Here is a 13576-nt window from a genome sequence, read left to right as displayed (position 1 = left end):
TTGTCTTAATAGATTTTATTATGCCAATTGACTTAGATGTGCCCTGAAACCATGGTCCCCAAACCCCTGCCCCTACTTCACTAACCTTCGAAGCGTTCAGTTTATTTAGGAAACTTCTTTGCTTTTGGTTTAATCCAGTTGTGCTGACCTCCCCTGTATTGAGTGTTGTCCTTCCCTTCACCTAAAGTAGTTCTTATCTACCAACTAATTAGTGAATACCCCTCTCCCACACACCCACCCTCCCTCCTCTCATAACCACAAAAGAATGTTTTCTTCTCAGTTTAAACTATTTCTCAAGTTCTTATAATAGTGGTCTTATACAATATTTGTCTTTTTTCAACTGACTCATTTCACTCAGCATAATGCCTTCCAGGTTCCTCCATGTTATGAAATGTTTCACAGATTCCTCACTGTTCTTTATCGATGCGTAGTTTTTTTTTTAGAGTATTCTACTGTGTGAATATACCATAATTTATTTATCCATTCACCCATCAATGGACACCTTGGTTGCTTCCATCTTTTTGCTATGGTAAACAGTGCTGCAGTAAACATGGGTGTGCATATATCTGTTCATGCAAAGGCTCTTATTTCTCTAGGATATATTCCGAGGAGTGGGACTGATGGGTCGTATAGTAGTTCTATTTCTAGGTTTTTAAGGAAGTGCCAAATCAATTTGCAAAGTGGTTGTACCATTTTATGTTCCCACCATCAGTGTATAAGTGTTCCAATCTCTCCATAAAAAAAGCCTCTCCAAAATTTATAATTTTGTGTTGTTTGGATTAATGCTAGCCTTGTTGGAGTGAGATGGAATCTCATTGTAGTTTTGATTTGCATTTCTCTAATGGCTAATGATCGAGAACATTTCCTGATGTATCTGTTAGCTGCCTGAAGGTCTTCCTTAGTGAAGTGTCTGCCCATATCCTTTGCCCATTTTTTAATTGGGGTGTTTATCTTTTTGTGGTTGAGTTTTAGCAGAATCATGTAGATTTTAGAGATCAGGCGCTGGTCAGAGATGTCGTACCTGAAAATTTTTTCCCAGTCTGTAGGTGGTCTTTTTACTCTTTTGGTGAAGCCTTTAGATGAGCATAGGTGTTTGATTTTTATTAGCTCGCAGTTATCTGGTTTCTCTTCAGCATTTTCAGTAATGTTTTGTATTCTGTTTATGCCATGTATAAGGGCTACTAACGTTGTCTCTATTTTTTCTTCCTTGATCTTTATCGTTTTAGACTTTATATTTAGGTCTTTGATCCACTTGGAGTTAGTTTTTGTGCATGGTGTGAGGTATGGGTCCTGTTTCATTTTTTTTGCAAATGGATATCCAGTTATGCCAGCACCATTTGTTAAAAAGACTATCTTTTCCCCAATTAACTGACACTGGGCCTTTGTCAAATATCAGCTGCGCATATGTGGATGGATTTATACCTGGATTCTCAAATCTGTTCCATTGGTCTGTGTATCTGTTGTACCAGTGCCAGACTGTTTTAACTACTGTGGTGGTATAATAGGTTCTGAAATCAGGAAGAGTGAGGCTTCCCACTTTGTTCTTCTTTATCAATAATGCTTTACTTATCCGGGGCTTCTTTCCCTTCCATATGAAGTGGTGATTTGTTTCTCCATCTCATTAAAAAATGTTGTTGGAATTTGGATCGGAATTGCATTGTATATGTAGATGGCTTTTGGTAGAATAGACATTTTTATAATGTTAAGTCTTCTTATCCATAAACAAGGTATGTTTTTCCACTTATGTAGGTCCCTTTTGGTTTCTTGAAGTAGTACCTTCTAGTTTTGTTTGTATAGGTCTTTTACATCTCTGGTTAGATTTATTCCTAAGTATTTTATCTTCTTTGTGGCTACTGTGAATGGTATTCATTTGGTGGGTTCCTCGCCAATGTTCTTTTTGTTGGCGTAGAGGAATGCAACTGATTTTTGTATGCTTATCTTGTATCCTGATACTCTGCTAAACTCTTCTATTAGTTTCAGTATTTTTTTTGAGGATTCCTTAGGGTTTTCTGTGTATAAGATCATGTCATCTGCAAACAGAGAAACTTTTACTTCTTCCTTATGCCTTTATTTCTTTATCCAGCCTAATTGCTCTGGCCAGGACCTCCAGCACAATGTTGAATAAGAGTGGTGATAAGGGACATCCTTGTCTGGTTCCCATTCTCAAGGGGAATGTTTTTAGAATCTCTCCATTAAGGATGATGTTGGCTGTTGGCTTTGTATAAAAAAAAAAAAAAATTTTTTTTTTTTTTTTTTTTTTTGTATAAATGCCCTTTATTGTGTTGAGGAAGTTTTCTTCTATTCCTATTTTGCTGAGAGTTTTTATCATGAATGGGTGTTGGACTTTGTCAAATGCCTTTTCTGCATCAATTGGTATAATCATGTGGTTCTTGTCTTTTGTTTTATTTATATGGTGGATTACATTAATGGTTTTTTTAATATTGAACCATCCTTGCATACCTGGTATAAATCCCACTTGGTCGTGGTGGATTTTTTTTTGATATGTTGTTTAATTCTATGGGCTAGAATTTTGTTGAAGATATTTGCATCTATGTTCATGAAGGATATAGGCTTGTAATTTTCTTTTTTTGTGATGTCTCTACCTGGCTTTGGTATCAGGGATAAGCTGGCTTCATAGAATGAGTTAGGGAGTATTCCATCATTTTCTACGCTCTGAAATACCTTTAGTAGTAGTGGTGTTAAGTCTTCTCTGAAAGTTTGGTAGAACTCTGTAGTGAAGCCGTCTGGGCAAGAGCTTTTTTTGGGGGGGGGGAGTATTTTAATTGCCATTTAAATCCCTTCCTTTGTTATGCGTTTATTTAGTTGTTCTACTTCTGTTTGTGTTAGTTTAGGTAGGTAGTGTGTTTCTAGGAATTCATCCATTTCTTCTAGGTTTTCAAATTTGCTAGAGTACAATTTTTCGTAGTAATCTGATATGATTCTTTTAATTTCAGTTGGGTCTGTCATGATATGGCCCATCTCATTTCTTATTCGGGTTATTTATTTCCTTTCCTGTATTTCTTTAGTCAGTCTGGCCAAAGGTTTATCAGTTTTGTTGATTTTTTTCAAAGAACCAACTTTTGGCCTTGTTAACTTTTCTTCTTCTTATTTTTTTCTCTAATTTATTTAATTCTGCTCTAATTTTTATTTTTTGCTTTCTTCTGTTGCCTGACGGTTTCTTTTGTTGCTCTCTTTCTATTTGTTCAAGTTGTAGGGACAGTTCTTTGATTTTGGCTCTTTCTCCTTTTTGTATGTGTGCATTCATTGATATAAATTGACCTCTGAGCACTGCTTTAGCTGTGTCCCAAAGGTTCTGATAAGAAGTGTTTTCAGTCTCCTTGCATTCTATGAATTTCTTTATTCTCTCCTTAATGTCTTCTATAACCTGGTCTGTTTTGAGCAGGGTATTGTTCATTTTCCAAGTATTAGATTTCTTTTCCCTGGTTTTTCTGTTATTGATTTCTGCTTTTATGGCCTTATTTTCTAAGAAGATGCTTTGTAATGTTTCAATGTTTTGGATTCTGCAAGGGCTTGCTTTATGACCTAATATGTGGTCTATTCTAGAGAATATTCCATGTCTACTAGAAAACAAAGTATACTTTGCAGCTGTTGGGTGGAGTGTTCTGTATAAATCTATGAGATCGAGTTGGTTGATTGTGGCAATTAGATGTTCTGTGTCTTTATTGAGCTTCTTAGTGGATGTCCTGTCCTCCTGCACCGAAAGCGGCATGTTGACGTCTCCTACTATAATTGTGGAGCTGTCTATCTCACTTTTCAATGCTGATAGAGTTTGTTTTATGTATCTTGCAGCCCCGTGATTGGGTGCATAAATATTTAATATGGTAAATTGTCCCTTTAAACATTATGTAGTGTCCTTCTTTATCCTTTGTGGTGGATTTAACTTTAAAGTCTATTTTGTCAGAAATTAATACTGCCACTCCTGCTCTTTTTTGATTGCTGCTTGCTTGATATATTTTTTTCCATCCTTTGAGTTTTAGTTTGTTTGTGTCTCTAAGTCTAAGGTGTGTCTCTTGTAGGCAGCATATAGATGGATCATGTTTTTTTATCCAGTCCACGACTCTCTGTCTCTTTATTGGTGCATTTAGTCCATTTACAATCAGCTTAATTATAGATAAGTATGAGTTTAGTGCTGTCATTTTGATGCCTTTTTTTGTGTGTTGTTGACAATTTCATTTTTCCACTTAGTTATTTGTGCTGAGAAGTTTTTGTTTGTAAATTGTGTGTTCCTCATTTTCATAGTAGTTGAATTTATTTTTGCTGAGTCGTTATGTTTATCTTGGTTTTTATTTTGACGTATGGAATTGTTAGACCTCTTTGTGGTTACCTGAATATTTTCCAGTATTTTTCTAAGTAAAAACCTAAGTTGTATCGTCCTATATCACCTTGGTTTCCTTTCCATATGGAAGGTCTATGCCTCCTGTATTTAGTCCATCTTTTTTGATTATTGTAATCTTTTACATAATGACTTCAATGATTCCATGTTTTAAATATTTTTTCTTTTTTAAATTAATCTTGTTTTGGGGATTTCCCTCTTTGAGTTGATATCAGGATGTTCTGTTCTGTGACCTTGTGTTGTGTTGGTATCTGATATTATTGATTTTCTGACCAAAGAATTTCATTTAGTAATTCTCGTAGCTTTGGTTTGGTTTTCACAAATTCTCTAAGCTTGTTTTTATCTGTAAATGTCTTAATTTCATTTTCATATTTGAGGGAGAGTTTTGCTGTATATATGATTCTTGGCTGGCAGTTTTTCTCCTTCAGAGCTCTATATATGTCAACCCATTGCCTTCTTGTCTGCATGGTTTCTGCTGAGTACTCTGAACTTATTCTTATTGATTCTCCTTTGTAGGTGACTTTTCGTTTATCCCTGGCTGCTTTTAAAATTTTCTCTTTATCTTCAGTTTTGGCAAGTTTGATGATAATATGTCTTGGTGATTTTCTTTTGGGATCTATCTTGTATGGGTTCGATGAGCATCTTGGATAGATCTCCTTTCATCTTTCACGATGCCAGAGAAGTTTTCTGCCAACATATCTTCAACTATTCTCTCTGTATTTTCTGTTACCCCTCCCTGTTCTGGAACTCCAATCACACGCAAGTTATTCTTTTTGATAGAGTCCCACGTGATTCTTAAGGTTTCTTCATTTTTTTAACTTCTTTTATCTGATTTTTCTTCAACTGTATTGGTGTCAATTGCCTTATCCTCCACCTCCCCCACTCTGCATTCCAGTTCCTTGGTTCTGCTCCTCTGACTTCGTATTGAGCTGTCTAATTCTGTAATTTTATTGTTAATCTTTTGGATTTTTGAATGCTGTCTCTCTGTGATTCATGCAACTTATTAGTGTATCCACTATGTTCTTGAATAATCTTTTTGATTTTTTTCAACTGCTTTATCAGTGTGTTTCTTGTCTTTTTCTGTAGATTGCCTTATTTCATTTCTGAGGTCATCCCTGATGTCCTAAAGCATTCTGTATATTAGTTTTTTATATTCTACATCTGGCAATTCTAGGAATGTACCTTCATTTGGCAAAGATTTTGATTCTTTAATTTGGGGGTTTGTAGAAGCAATCATGGTCTGCTTCTTTATGTGATTTGATATCGACTGCTGTCTCCGAGCCATGTGTAAGTTATTGTAATGATTTATTTTATATTTGCTTCCTGAGTCCTTTCTTCTTGTTTTGTTTTGTTTTACTACACCCAGATGGGCTACTAGAGTGCTCTAACTTAATTGTTGGAGGCTTTGAATCACTTATGTCCTGTTACCAGCTGGTCTGAGCTGTTACCAGGTTTATGAGGCTATGAGTCTATTCACTATTCTTGAATAGAATCAGCTCAGGTGTCCTGATAGTGGGTCACCTAGTGTGTGGTGTAGACTCTCCCCTATTATCTTAGAGGAGTAGTGGTGATGGTTGTATGCACCAGTTTCTAGTCTCAGCAGGGGGTCACACTCCACAGAGGGCAGGGTGCTGACAGCCTTCTCCCAAGTGCCAGTGAGGAAGGAGCGTCTATGTTCTCTAGAGTGCTCTGTGGGTGGGCTCTGTAGCTATATCTTAGACACCCAATGCTTGTACCTCTAAAAATTGGTAGGCATCACTATCCTCAGACCCCTTTAGAAGGTGGTTAGGTGGTGTGGATGGAGCCTCAGCACTCAGTTCCCTGCTGCAGATCAGTGAGGTCTCTGTTTAGTAGGTAGAGCAGTATCAGACCTCCAAAACTTCCCTTTCCACTGCTCAGCTACTACAATTACAGTCAGATCGCTAAAAGAATTGCTTTGCATTAAAATAGCCACCTGGTTCCATGTAGGGGTGAAAGCCAAAGACTGTGGATCTCTTATGCCTGGGTGGTGCTGGTTCTGTACTACTATTCCAGTTTGGAGAAATCAGGAAAGGATTTTCACCTGATGGTTAATTGCTGCTTTTCCAGGCTAGGAAAATAGGTTAGGAAAAAGACGAAAAAACCCGCAAAGCACTTCAGCCTCTGGCCCAGGGAATTCCAATGTTAATGGAGCCAGCTGGGGCAGGGAGGGGAGGAATCGGATAGATAGGAGGGAGTAAAATAGATAAACTCATTTATCTTGTTTAGTGAGGACTGTTCTGAGATTCTGGAGGGATGTGTAGCCTGTGTGTGCTGGCTGAGTCCCCGGGGAGATTGCCCCAGGGGGTTACTGTTGCATCCCTGCTTGCCTTGTCTCAGGAAGCCATGATCATCTCCACAGCTCTGGCCCCAAAGCTCTGCAAGAATTTAGGTCTGGGGCACGGCTTGTTGGACTCTGGAACTGGTCACTTCTTCAGCACGCAGTTTCTCGTTCCCCAGAGGGCTCAGGACTGGTGTGTGGCGCGCTGGGCTCCAGAACTGGTTGGTGCCCCAGGGCGTAGATTCTCGCTCCTTGAGGGCTCAGGGCTGGGGCATGGATCGTCTGTCTCCAGGACTACTTGCTGCTTCTGCGCAGGCAGTTTCATGCTCCCCTGAAGGCTTAGGGCTGTGGTATGGCTCACTAGTCTCTGGGACTGCTCACTCCTTCACCACATGCAGATTCTCACTCCCCTGAGATTTCAGGGTTGGGGCACGGCTCGCTGGTCTCGGGGACTGCTTGCTCCTTTAGTGCGCGGATTCTCACTCCCCGTCACTCAGTTCAATTCCCTAGTTCTGAGTTTGATGGTTAGGGTTCGTAGATTGCCATGTATCTAATGGATTCACTTGTTTTTTCGAGTCTTTGTTGCAAGAGGGGTCAGCAGGAGCATCTGCCTAGTCAGCCATGTTGGTTCCGCCTCCCTTGTAGTTTTCTTTGTATAGATCTTTTACATCTCTGCTTATATATATTCCTCAGTTTATCTTCTTGGGGGCTGTTGTAAATGCTATCGATTTGGTGATTTCCTCTTTGAAGTTCTCTTTGTTTGTGTCGAGGAATGCAGCTGATTTTTGTGTGTTTATCTTGTATCCTGATACTTTGCTGACATCTTCTACTAGTTCCAGTAGTTTTCCTGTGGATTCTGTAGGTTTTCTGTGTATAAGATCATATCGTATGCAAATAGAGATACTTTTACTTCTTCCTTACCAATTTGAATGTTCTTTATTTCTTTTTCTCGCCAAATTGCTCTGGACAGAGATACTTTTACTTCTTCCTTACCCATCTGGATGCCCTTTATTTCTTTACCCAGCCTAATTGCTCTGGCCAGGACCTTCAGCACAATGTTGAATAAAAGTGGTGATAAAGGGCATCCTTGTCTGGTTCCCATTCTCAAGGGGAATGCTTTTTGTCATCATATTTGAGAGAAAGTTTTGCTGGATATATGATTCTTAGTTGGCAATTTTTTCCCTTCAAGTCTTTGTATACGTCATCCCATTGCCTTCTTGCCTGTTTCGGTTTTGCTGAGTAGTCCGAGCTTATTCTTACTGACTCTACTTTGTAGGTGACTTTTCGTTTATCCCTAGCTGCTCTTAAAATATTCCCTTTATCTTTGGTTTTGGAAAGTTTGGTTATAATATATCTTTGTGACTTTCTTTTAAGACCTGCCATATGTGGAGTTGGATGAGCATCTTGGATAGATATCTTCTCATCTTTCGCGATATCAGGGTAGTTTTCTGACAACAAATGTTCAACAATTCTATCTCTATTTTTGTTATCCCCCCGTTCTGGTACTCCAATCACTCGTAGGTTATTCCTCTTGATGGAGTCTCACATAATTCTTAGAGTTTCTTCATTTTTTAAAAAATTCTTTTCATCAAGACAGTGCAACCTAGTAGCCCATCTACGTATATTGAAAGAAAACAAAACAAGACTCAGTGAGCAAATATAAAATAAATCATTACAATGTCTTATAGAGGCTCGGAGACAGCAGTCGATATCAAACCACATAAAGAAGACCATGATTGCTTCTACAACTCCCCAAATTAAAGAATCAAAATCTTTCCCAAATGAAGATACAGTCCTGGAATTCCCAGATGTAGAATATAAAAAACCAATTTACAGAATGCTTCAAGACATCACGGATGACCTCATAAATGAAATAAGGCAATCTACAGAAAAAGCCAAGGAACACACTGATAAAGCAGTTGAAGAAATCAAAAAGATTATTCAAGAACATAGTGAAAAAATTAATAAGCTGCAAGAATCCATAGAGAGACAGCATTCAGAAATCCAAAAGATTAACAGTAAAATTACGGAATTAGACAACTCAGTAGGAAGTCAGAGGAGCAGACTCGAGCAATTGGAATGCAGAGTGGGGGAGCTGGAGGATAACAGAGTTGACACCAATATAGCTGAAAAAAATCAGATAAAAGAATTAAAAAAAATGAAGAAACCCTAAGAATCATGTGGGACTGTATCAAGAAGAATAACTTGCATGTGATTGGAGTTCCAGAACGGGGAGAGATAACAGAAAATACAGAGAGATTAGTTGAAGATCTGTTGGCAGAAAACTTCCCTGATATGATGAAAGACGAAAGGATATCTATCCAAGATGTTCATCGAACCCCATATAATATTGATCCCAAAAGAAAATCACCAAGGCATATTATCATCAAACTTGCCAAAACCAAAGATAAAGAGAAAATTTTAAAACCAGCTAGGGATAAAAGAAAGGTCTTCTACAAAGGAGCATCAATAAGTTCAGACTACTCAGCAGAAACCATGCAGTCAAGAAGGCAATGGGATGACATATATAGAGCACTGAAGGAAAAAAACTGCCAGCCAAGGATCATATATCCAGCAAAACTCTCTCTCAAATATGAAGGTGAAATTAAAACATTTAAAGATGTACACAGGCTTTTTTTTTTTTGAGAATTTGCAAAAACCAAACCAAAGCTACAAGAAATACTAAAGGAAATTCTTTGCTCAGAAAATCAATAATATCAAATACCAGCACAACACAAGGTCACAGAACAGAACAGCCTGTTATCAACTCAAATAGGGAAATCACAAAAACAAATTAAGATTAATTTTAAAAAGAAAAAAATGCTCAAAATACGGAATTATTGAAGCCAGTATGTAAAAGATCACAATAATCAAAAGAGAGACTAAATACAGGAGGCATAGAACTGCCATATGGAGAGGAAAACAAGGGGATATAGGACAATACAAGTTAGGTTTTCACTTAGAAAAATAGGGGTAAATATTAAGGTAACCACAAAGAGGTATAACAATTCCATAACTCAAAATAAACACCAAGAAAAACATAACGACTCAGCAAACATGAATTCAACTACTATGAAAATGAGGAACACACAACTTACAAAGAAAAACGTCTCAGCACAAAAAAATAAGTGGAAAATGAAATTGTCAACAACACACACATAAAGGCATCAAAATGACAGCACTAAACACATACCTATAATTACGCTGAATGTAAATGGACTAAATGCACCAAGAAAGAGACAGAGAGTCTCAGATTGGATAAAGAAACACGATCTGTGTATATGCTGCCTGCAAGAGACACACCTTAGACTTAGAGACACAAACAAACTGAAACTCAAAGGATGGAAAAAATATATCAAGCAAACAATAAACAAAAAAGAGCAGGAGTAGCAATATTAATTTCTGACAAAACAGACTTTAAAGTTAAATCCACCACAAAGGATAAAGAAGGACACTACATAATGATTAAAGGGACAATTGACCAGGAAGATATAACCATATTAAATATTTATGCACCCAATGACAGGGCTGCAAGATACATAAAACAAACTTTAACAGAACTGAAAAGTGAGATAGACACCTCCACAATTATAGTAGGAGACTTCAACACACCACTTTCGGAGAAGGACAGGACATCCAGTAAGAAGCTCAACAGAGACACGGAACACCTAATTACAACAATCAACCAACTTGACCTCCTTGACTTATACAGAACTCTCCACCCAACTGCTGCAAAGTATACTTTTTTTTCTAGTGCACATGGATCATTCTCTAGAATAGACCACATATTAGGTCATAAACAAGCCTTAGCAGAATCAAAACATTGAAATATTACAAAGCATCTTCCTTGACCATAAGGCCATAAATGTGGAAATCAATAACAGGAAAATCAGGGAAAAGAAATCAAATACTTGGAAACTGAACAATACCCTGCTGAAAAAAGACTGGGTTATAGAAGGAGAGAATAAAGAAATTCATAGAATGCAACAAGAATGAAAACACTTCCTATCAAAACCTCTGGGACACAGCAAAAGCAGTGCTCAGAGGTCAATTTATATCAATAAATGCACACATACAAAAAGAAGAGCCAAAATCAGAGAACTGTCCCTACAACTTGAACAAGTAGAAAGTGAGCAACAAAAGAATCCATCAGGCACGAGAAGAAAACAATAAAAATTAGAGCTGATCTAAATGAATTAGAGAACAGAAAAACAATTGAAAGAATTAACAAAGCTAAAAGCTGGTTCTTTGAAAAAATTAACAAAATTGATAAACCATTAGCCAGAATGACTAAAGAAATACAGGAAAGGAAACAAATAACCCGAAAAAGAGACGAGATGGGCCACATCACAACAGACCCAACTGAAATGAAAAGAATCATATCAGATTATTACAAAAAATTGAACTCTAAAAATTTTGCAAACCTAGAAGAAATGGATGGATTCCTAGAAAAACACTACCTACCTAAACTAACACAATCAGAAGTAGAACAACTAAATAGACCCCTAATAAAAAAAGAGATTGAAAAGGTAATCAAAAAACTCCCAACAAAAAAAAAGCCCTGGCCCGGACGGCTTCACTGCAGAGTTCTACCAAACTTACAGAGAAAAGTTAACACCACTACTACCAAAGGTATTTCAAAGCATAGAAAATGACGGAATACTACCTAACTCATTCTATGAAGCCACCATCTCCCTGATACCAAAACCAGGTAAAGACATCACAAAAGAAGAAAATTACAGACCTATATCCCTCATGAACACAGATGCAAAAATCCTCAACAAAATTCTAGCCAATAGAATTCAACAACATATCAAAAAAATAATCCACCACGACCAAGTGGGATTCATACCAGATATGCAGGGCTGGTTTAATATTAGAAAAACCATTCATGTAATCCACCATATAAATAAAACAAAAGACAAAAACCACATGATCTTATCAATTGATGCAGAATAGGCATTTGACAAAGTCCAACACCCATTCATGATAAAACGCTCAGCAAAATAGGAATTGAAGGAAAATTCCTCAACATAATAAAGGGCACGTATACAAAAAAAATTTTTTTTTTTTTATACAAAGCCAACAGCCAGTATCACTCTAAATGGAGAGAGCCTGAAAACATTTCCTTTGAGATCGGGAACCAGACAAGGATGCCCTTTATCACTGCTCTTATTCAACAATGTGGTAGAGGTCCTAGCCAGAGCAGTTAGGCTAGACAAAGAAATAAAGGCCATCCAGACTGGCAAGGAAGAAGTAAAATTGTCTCTGTTTGCAGATGACATGATCTTATACACAGAAAACCCTAAGGAATCCTGCAGAAAACTACTGAAACTAATAGAAGAGTTTGGCAGAATCTCAGGTTACAAGATAAATGTATAAAAATCACTTGGATTCCTCTACATCAATAAAAAGAACATCGAGGAGGAAATCACGAAATCAATACCATTCACAGTAGCCCCCAAGAAGATATAATACTTAGGAAAAAATCTTACCAAAGATGTAAAAGACCTATACAAAGAAAACTACAAAGTACTAGTGCAAGAAACTAAAAATGACCTACATAAGTGGAAAAACATACCTTGCTCATGGATAGGAAGACTTAACATAGTAACAATGTCTATTCTACCAAAAGCCATGTATACATACAATGCACTTCCGATCCAAATTCCAATGACATTTTTTAATGTGATGGAGAAACAAATCACCAACTTTATATGGAAGGGAACGTAGCCCCGGATAAGTAAAGCATTACTGAAAAAGAAGAAGAAAGTGGGAGGTCTCACTCTACCGGATTTCAGAACCTATTATACAGCCACAGTAGTCAAAACAGCCTGGTACTGGTACAACAACAGGCACATAGACCAATGGAACAAAATTGAGAACCCAGATATAAATGCATCCACATATGAGCAGCTGATATTTGACAAAGGCCCAGTGTCAGTTAACTGGGGAAAAGATAGTCTTTTTAACAAATGATGCTTGCATAACTTGATATCCATTTGCAAAAAAATGTAACAGGACCCATACCTCACACCATGCACAAAAACTAACTCTACGTTGATCAAAGACCTAAACATAAAGACTAAAACGATAAAGATCATGGAAGAAAAAATAGGGACAACGTTAGGAGCCCTAATACATGGCATAAACAGAATACAAAACATTACCAAAACTGACGAAGAGAAACCAGATAACTGGGAGCTCCGAAAAATCAAACACCTATGCTCATTTAAAGACTTCACCAAAAGAGTAAAAAGACCACCTACAGATTGGGAAAAAAATTTTCAGCTATGACATCTCTGACCAGCGCCTGATCTCTAAAATCTATATGATTCTGTCAAAACTCAACCACAAAAAGACAAACAACCCAATCAAAAAGTGGGCAAAGAATATGAACATGCACGTCACTAAAGGTATTCAGGCAGCTAACAGATACGTGAGAAAATGCTCTCGATCATTAGCCATTAGAGAAATGCAAATTAAAACTACAATGAGATTCCATCTCACTCCAACAGAAAAAGGCTGGCATTAATCCAAAAAACACAAAAAAGTAAATGTTGGAGAGGCTGTGGAGAGATTGGAACTTTTATACACTGCTGGTGGGAATGTAAAATGGTACAACCACGTTGGAAATCTATCCGGCGTTATCTTAAAAAGTTAGAAATAGAACTACCATAAAAAAAAGAAAAAAACTTTTTTTTTTTTTTAATACAACCCTGAAATCCTGCTCCTTGGAATATACCTTAGAGAAATAAGATCCTTTTCAGCGGAGCAAGGGCGGGGGTTTGGGGACTATGGCTTAAGGGGACTTGTAAGTCAATTGGCAAATTCATTCTATTATGAAAACATTCTGCATCCCACTTTGAAGTGTGGCATCTGGGGTCTTAAATGGTAACAAGCGGCCATCTAAGATGCATCAA

At 37.3% G+C, this 13576-nt stretch overlaps 2 protein-coding genes across 2 annotated transcripts in view; both read left to right on the top strand.

Moving 5' to 3' along the window:
- LOC126069182 (heat shock transcription factor, X-linked member 3-like) overlaps nt 1-13576 on the top strand; it is a 124031-nt gene that overhangs the window by 31462 nt on the left and 78993 nt on the right. The gene's annotated exons all lie outside the window — the stretch shown is intronic.
- The window catches only part of TMEM185A (transmembrane protein 185A), a 161607-nt gene that overhangs the window by 89903 nt on the left and 58128 nt on the right, over nt 1-13576 (top strand). The window lies entirely within an intron of this gene.

Source organism: Elephas maximus, chromosome X (assembly GCF_024166365.1).
Source record: "Elephas maximus indicus isolate mEleMax1 chromosome X, mEleMax1 primary haplotype, whole genome shotgun sequence".
Classification (NCBI taxonomy): domain Eukaryota; kingdom Metazoa; phylum Chordata; class Mammalia; order Proboscidea; family Elephantidae; genus Elephas; species Elephas maximus.
Note: the sequence above shows the minus strand (reverse complement) of the source record. Positions and strands in the feature narration are given on the sequence as shown.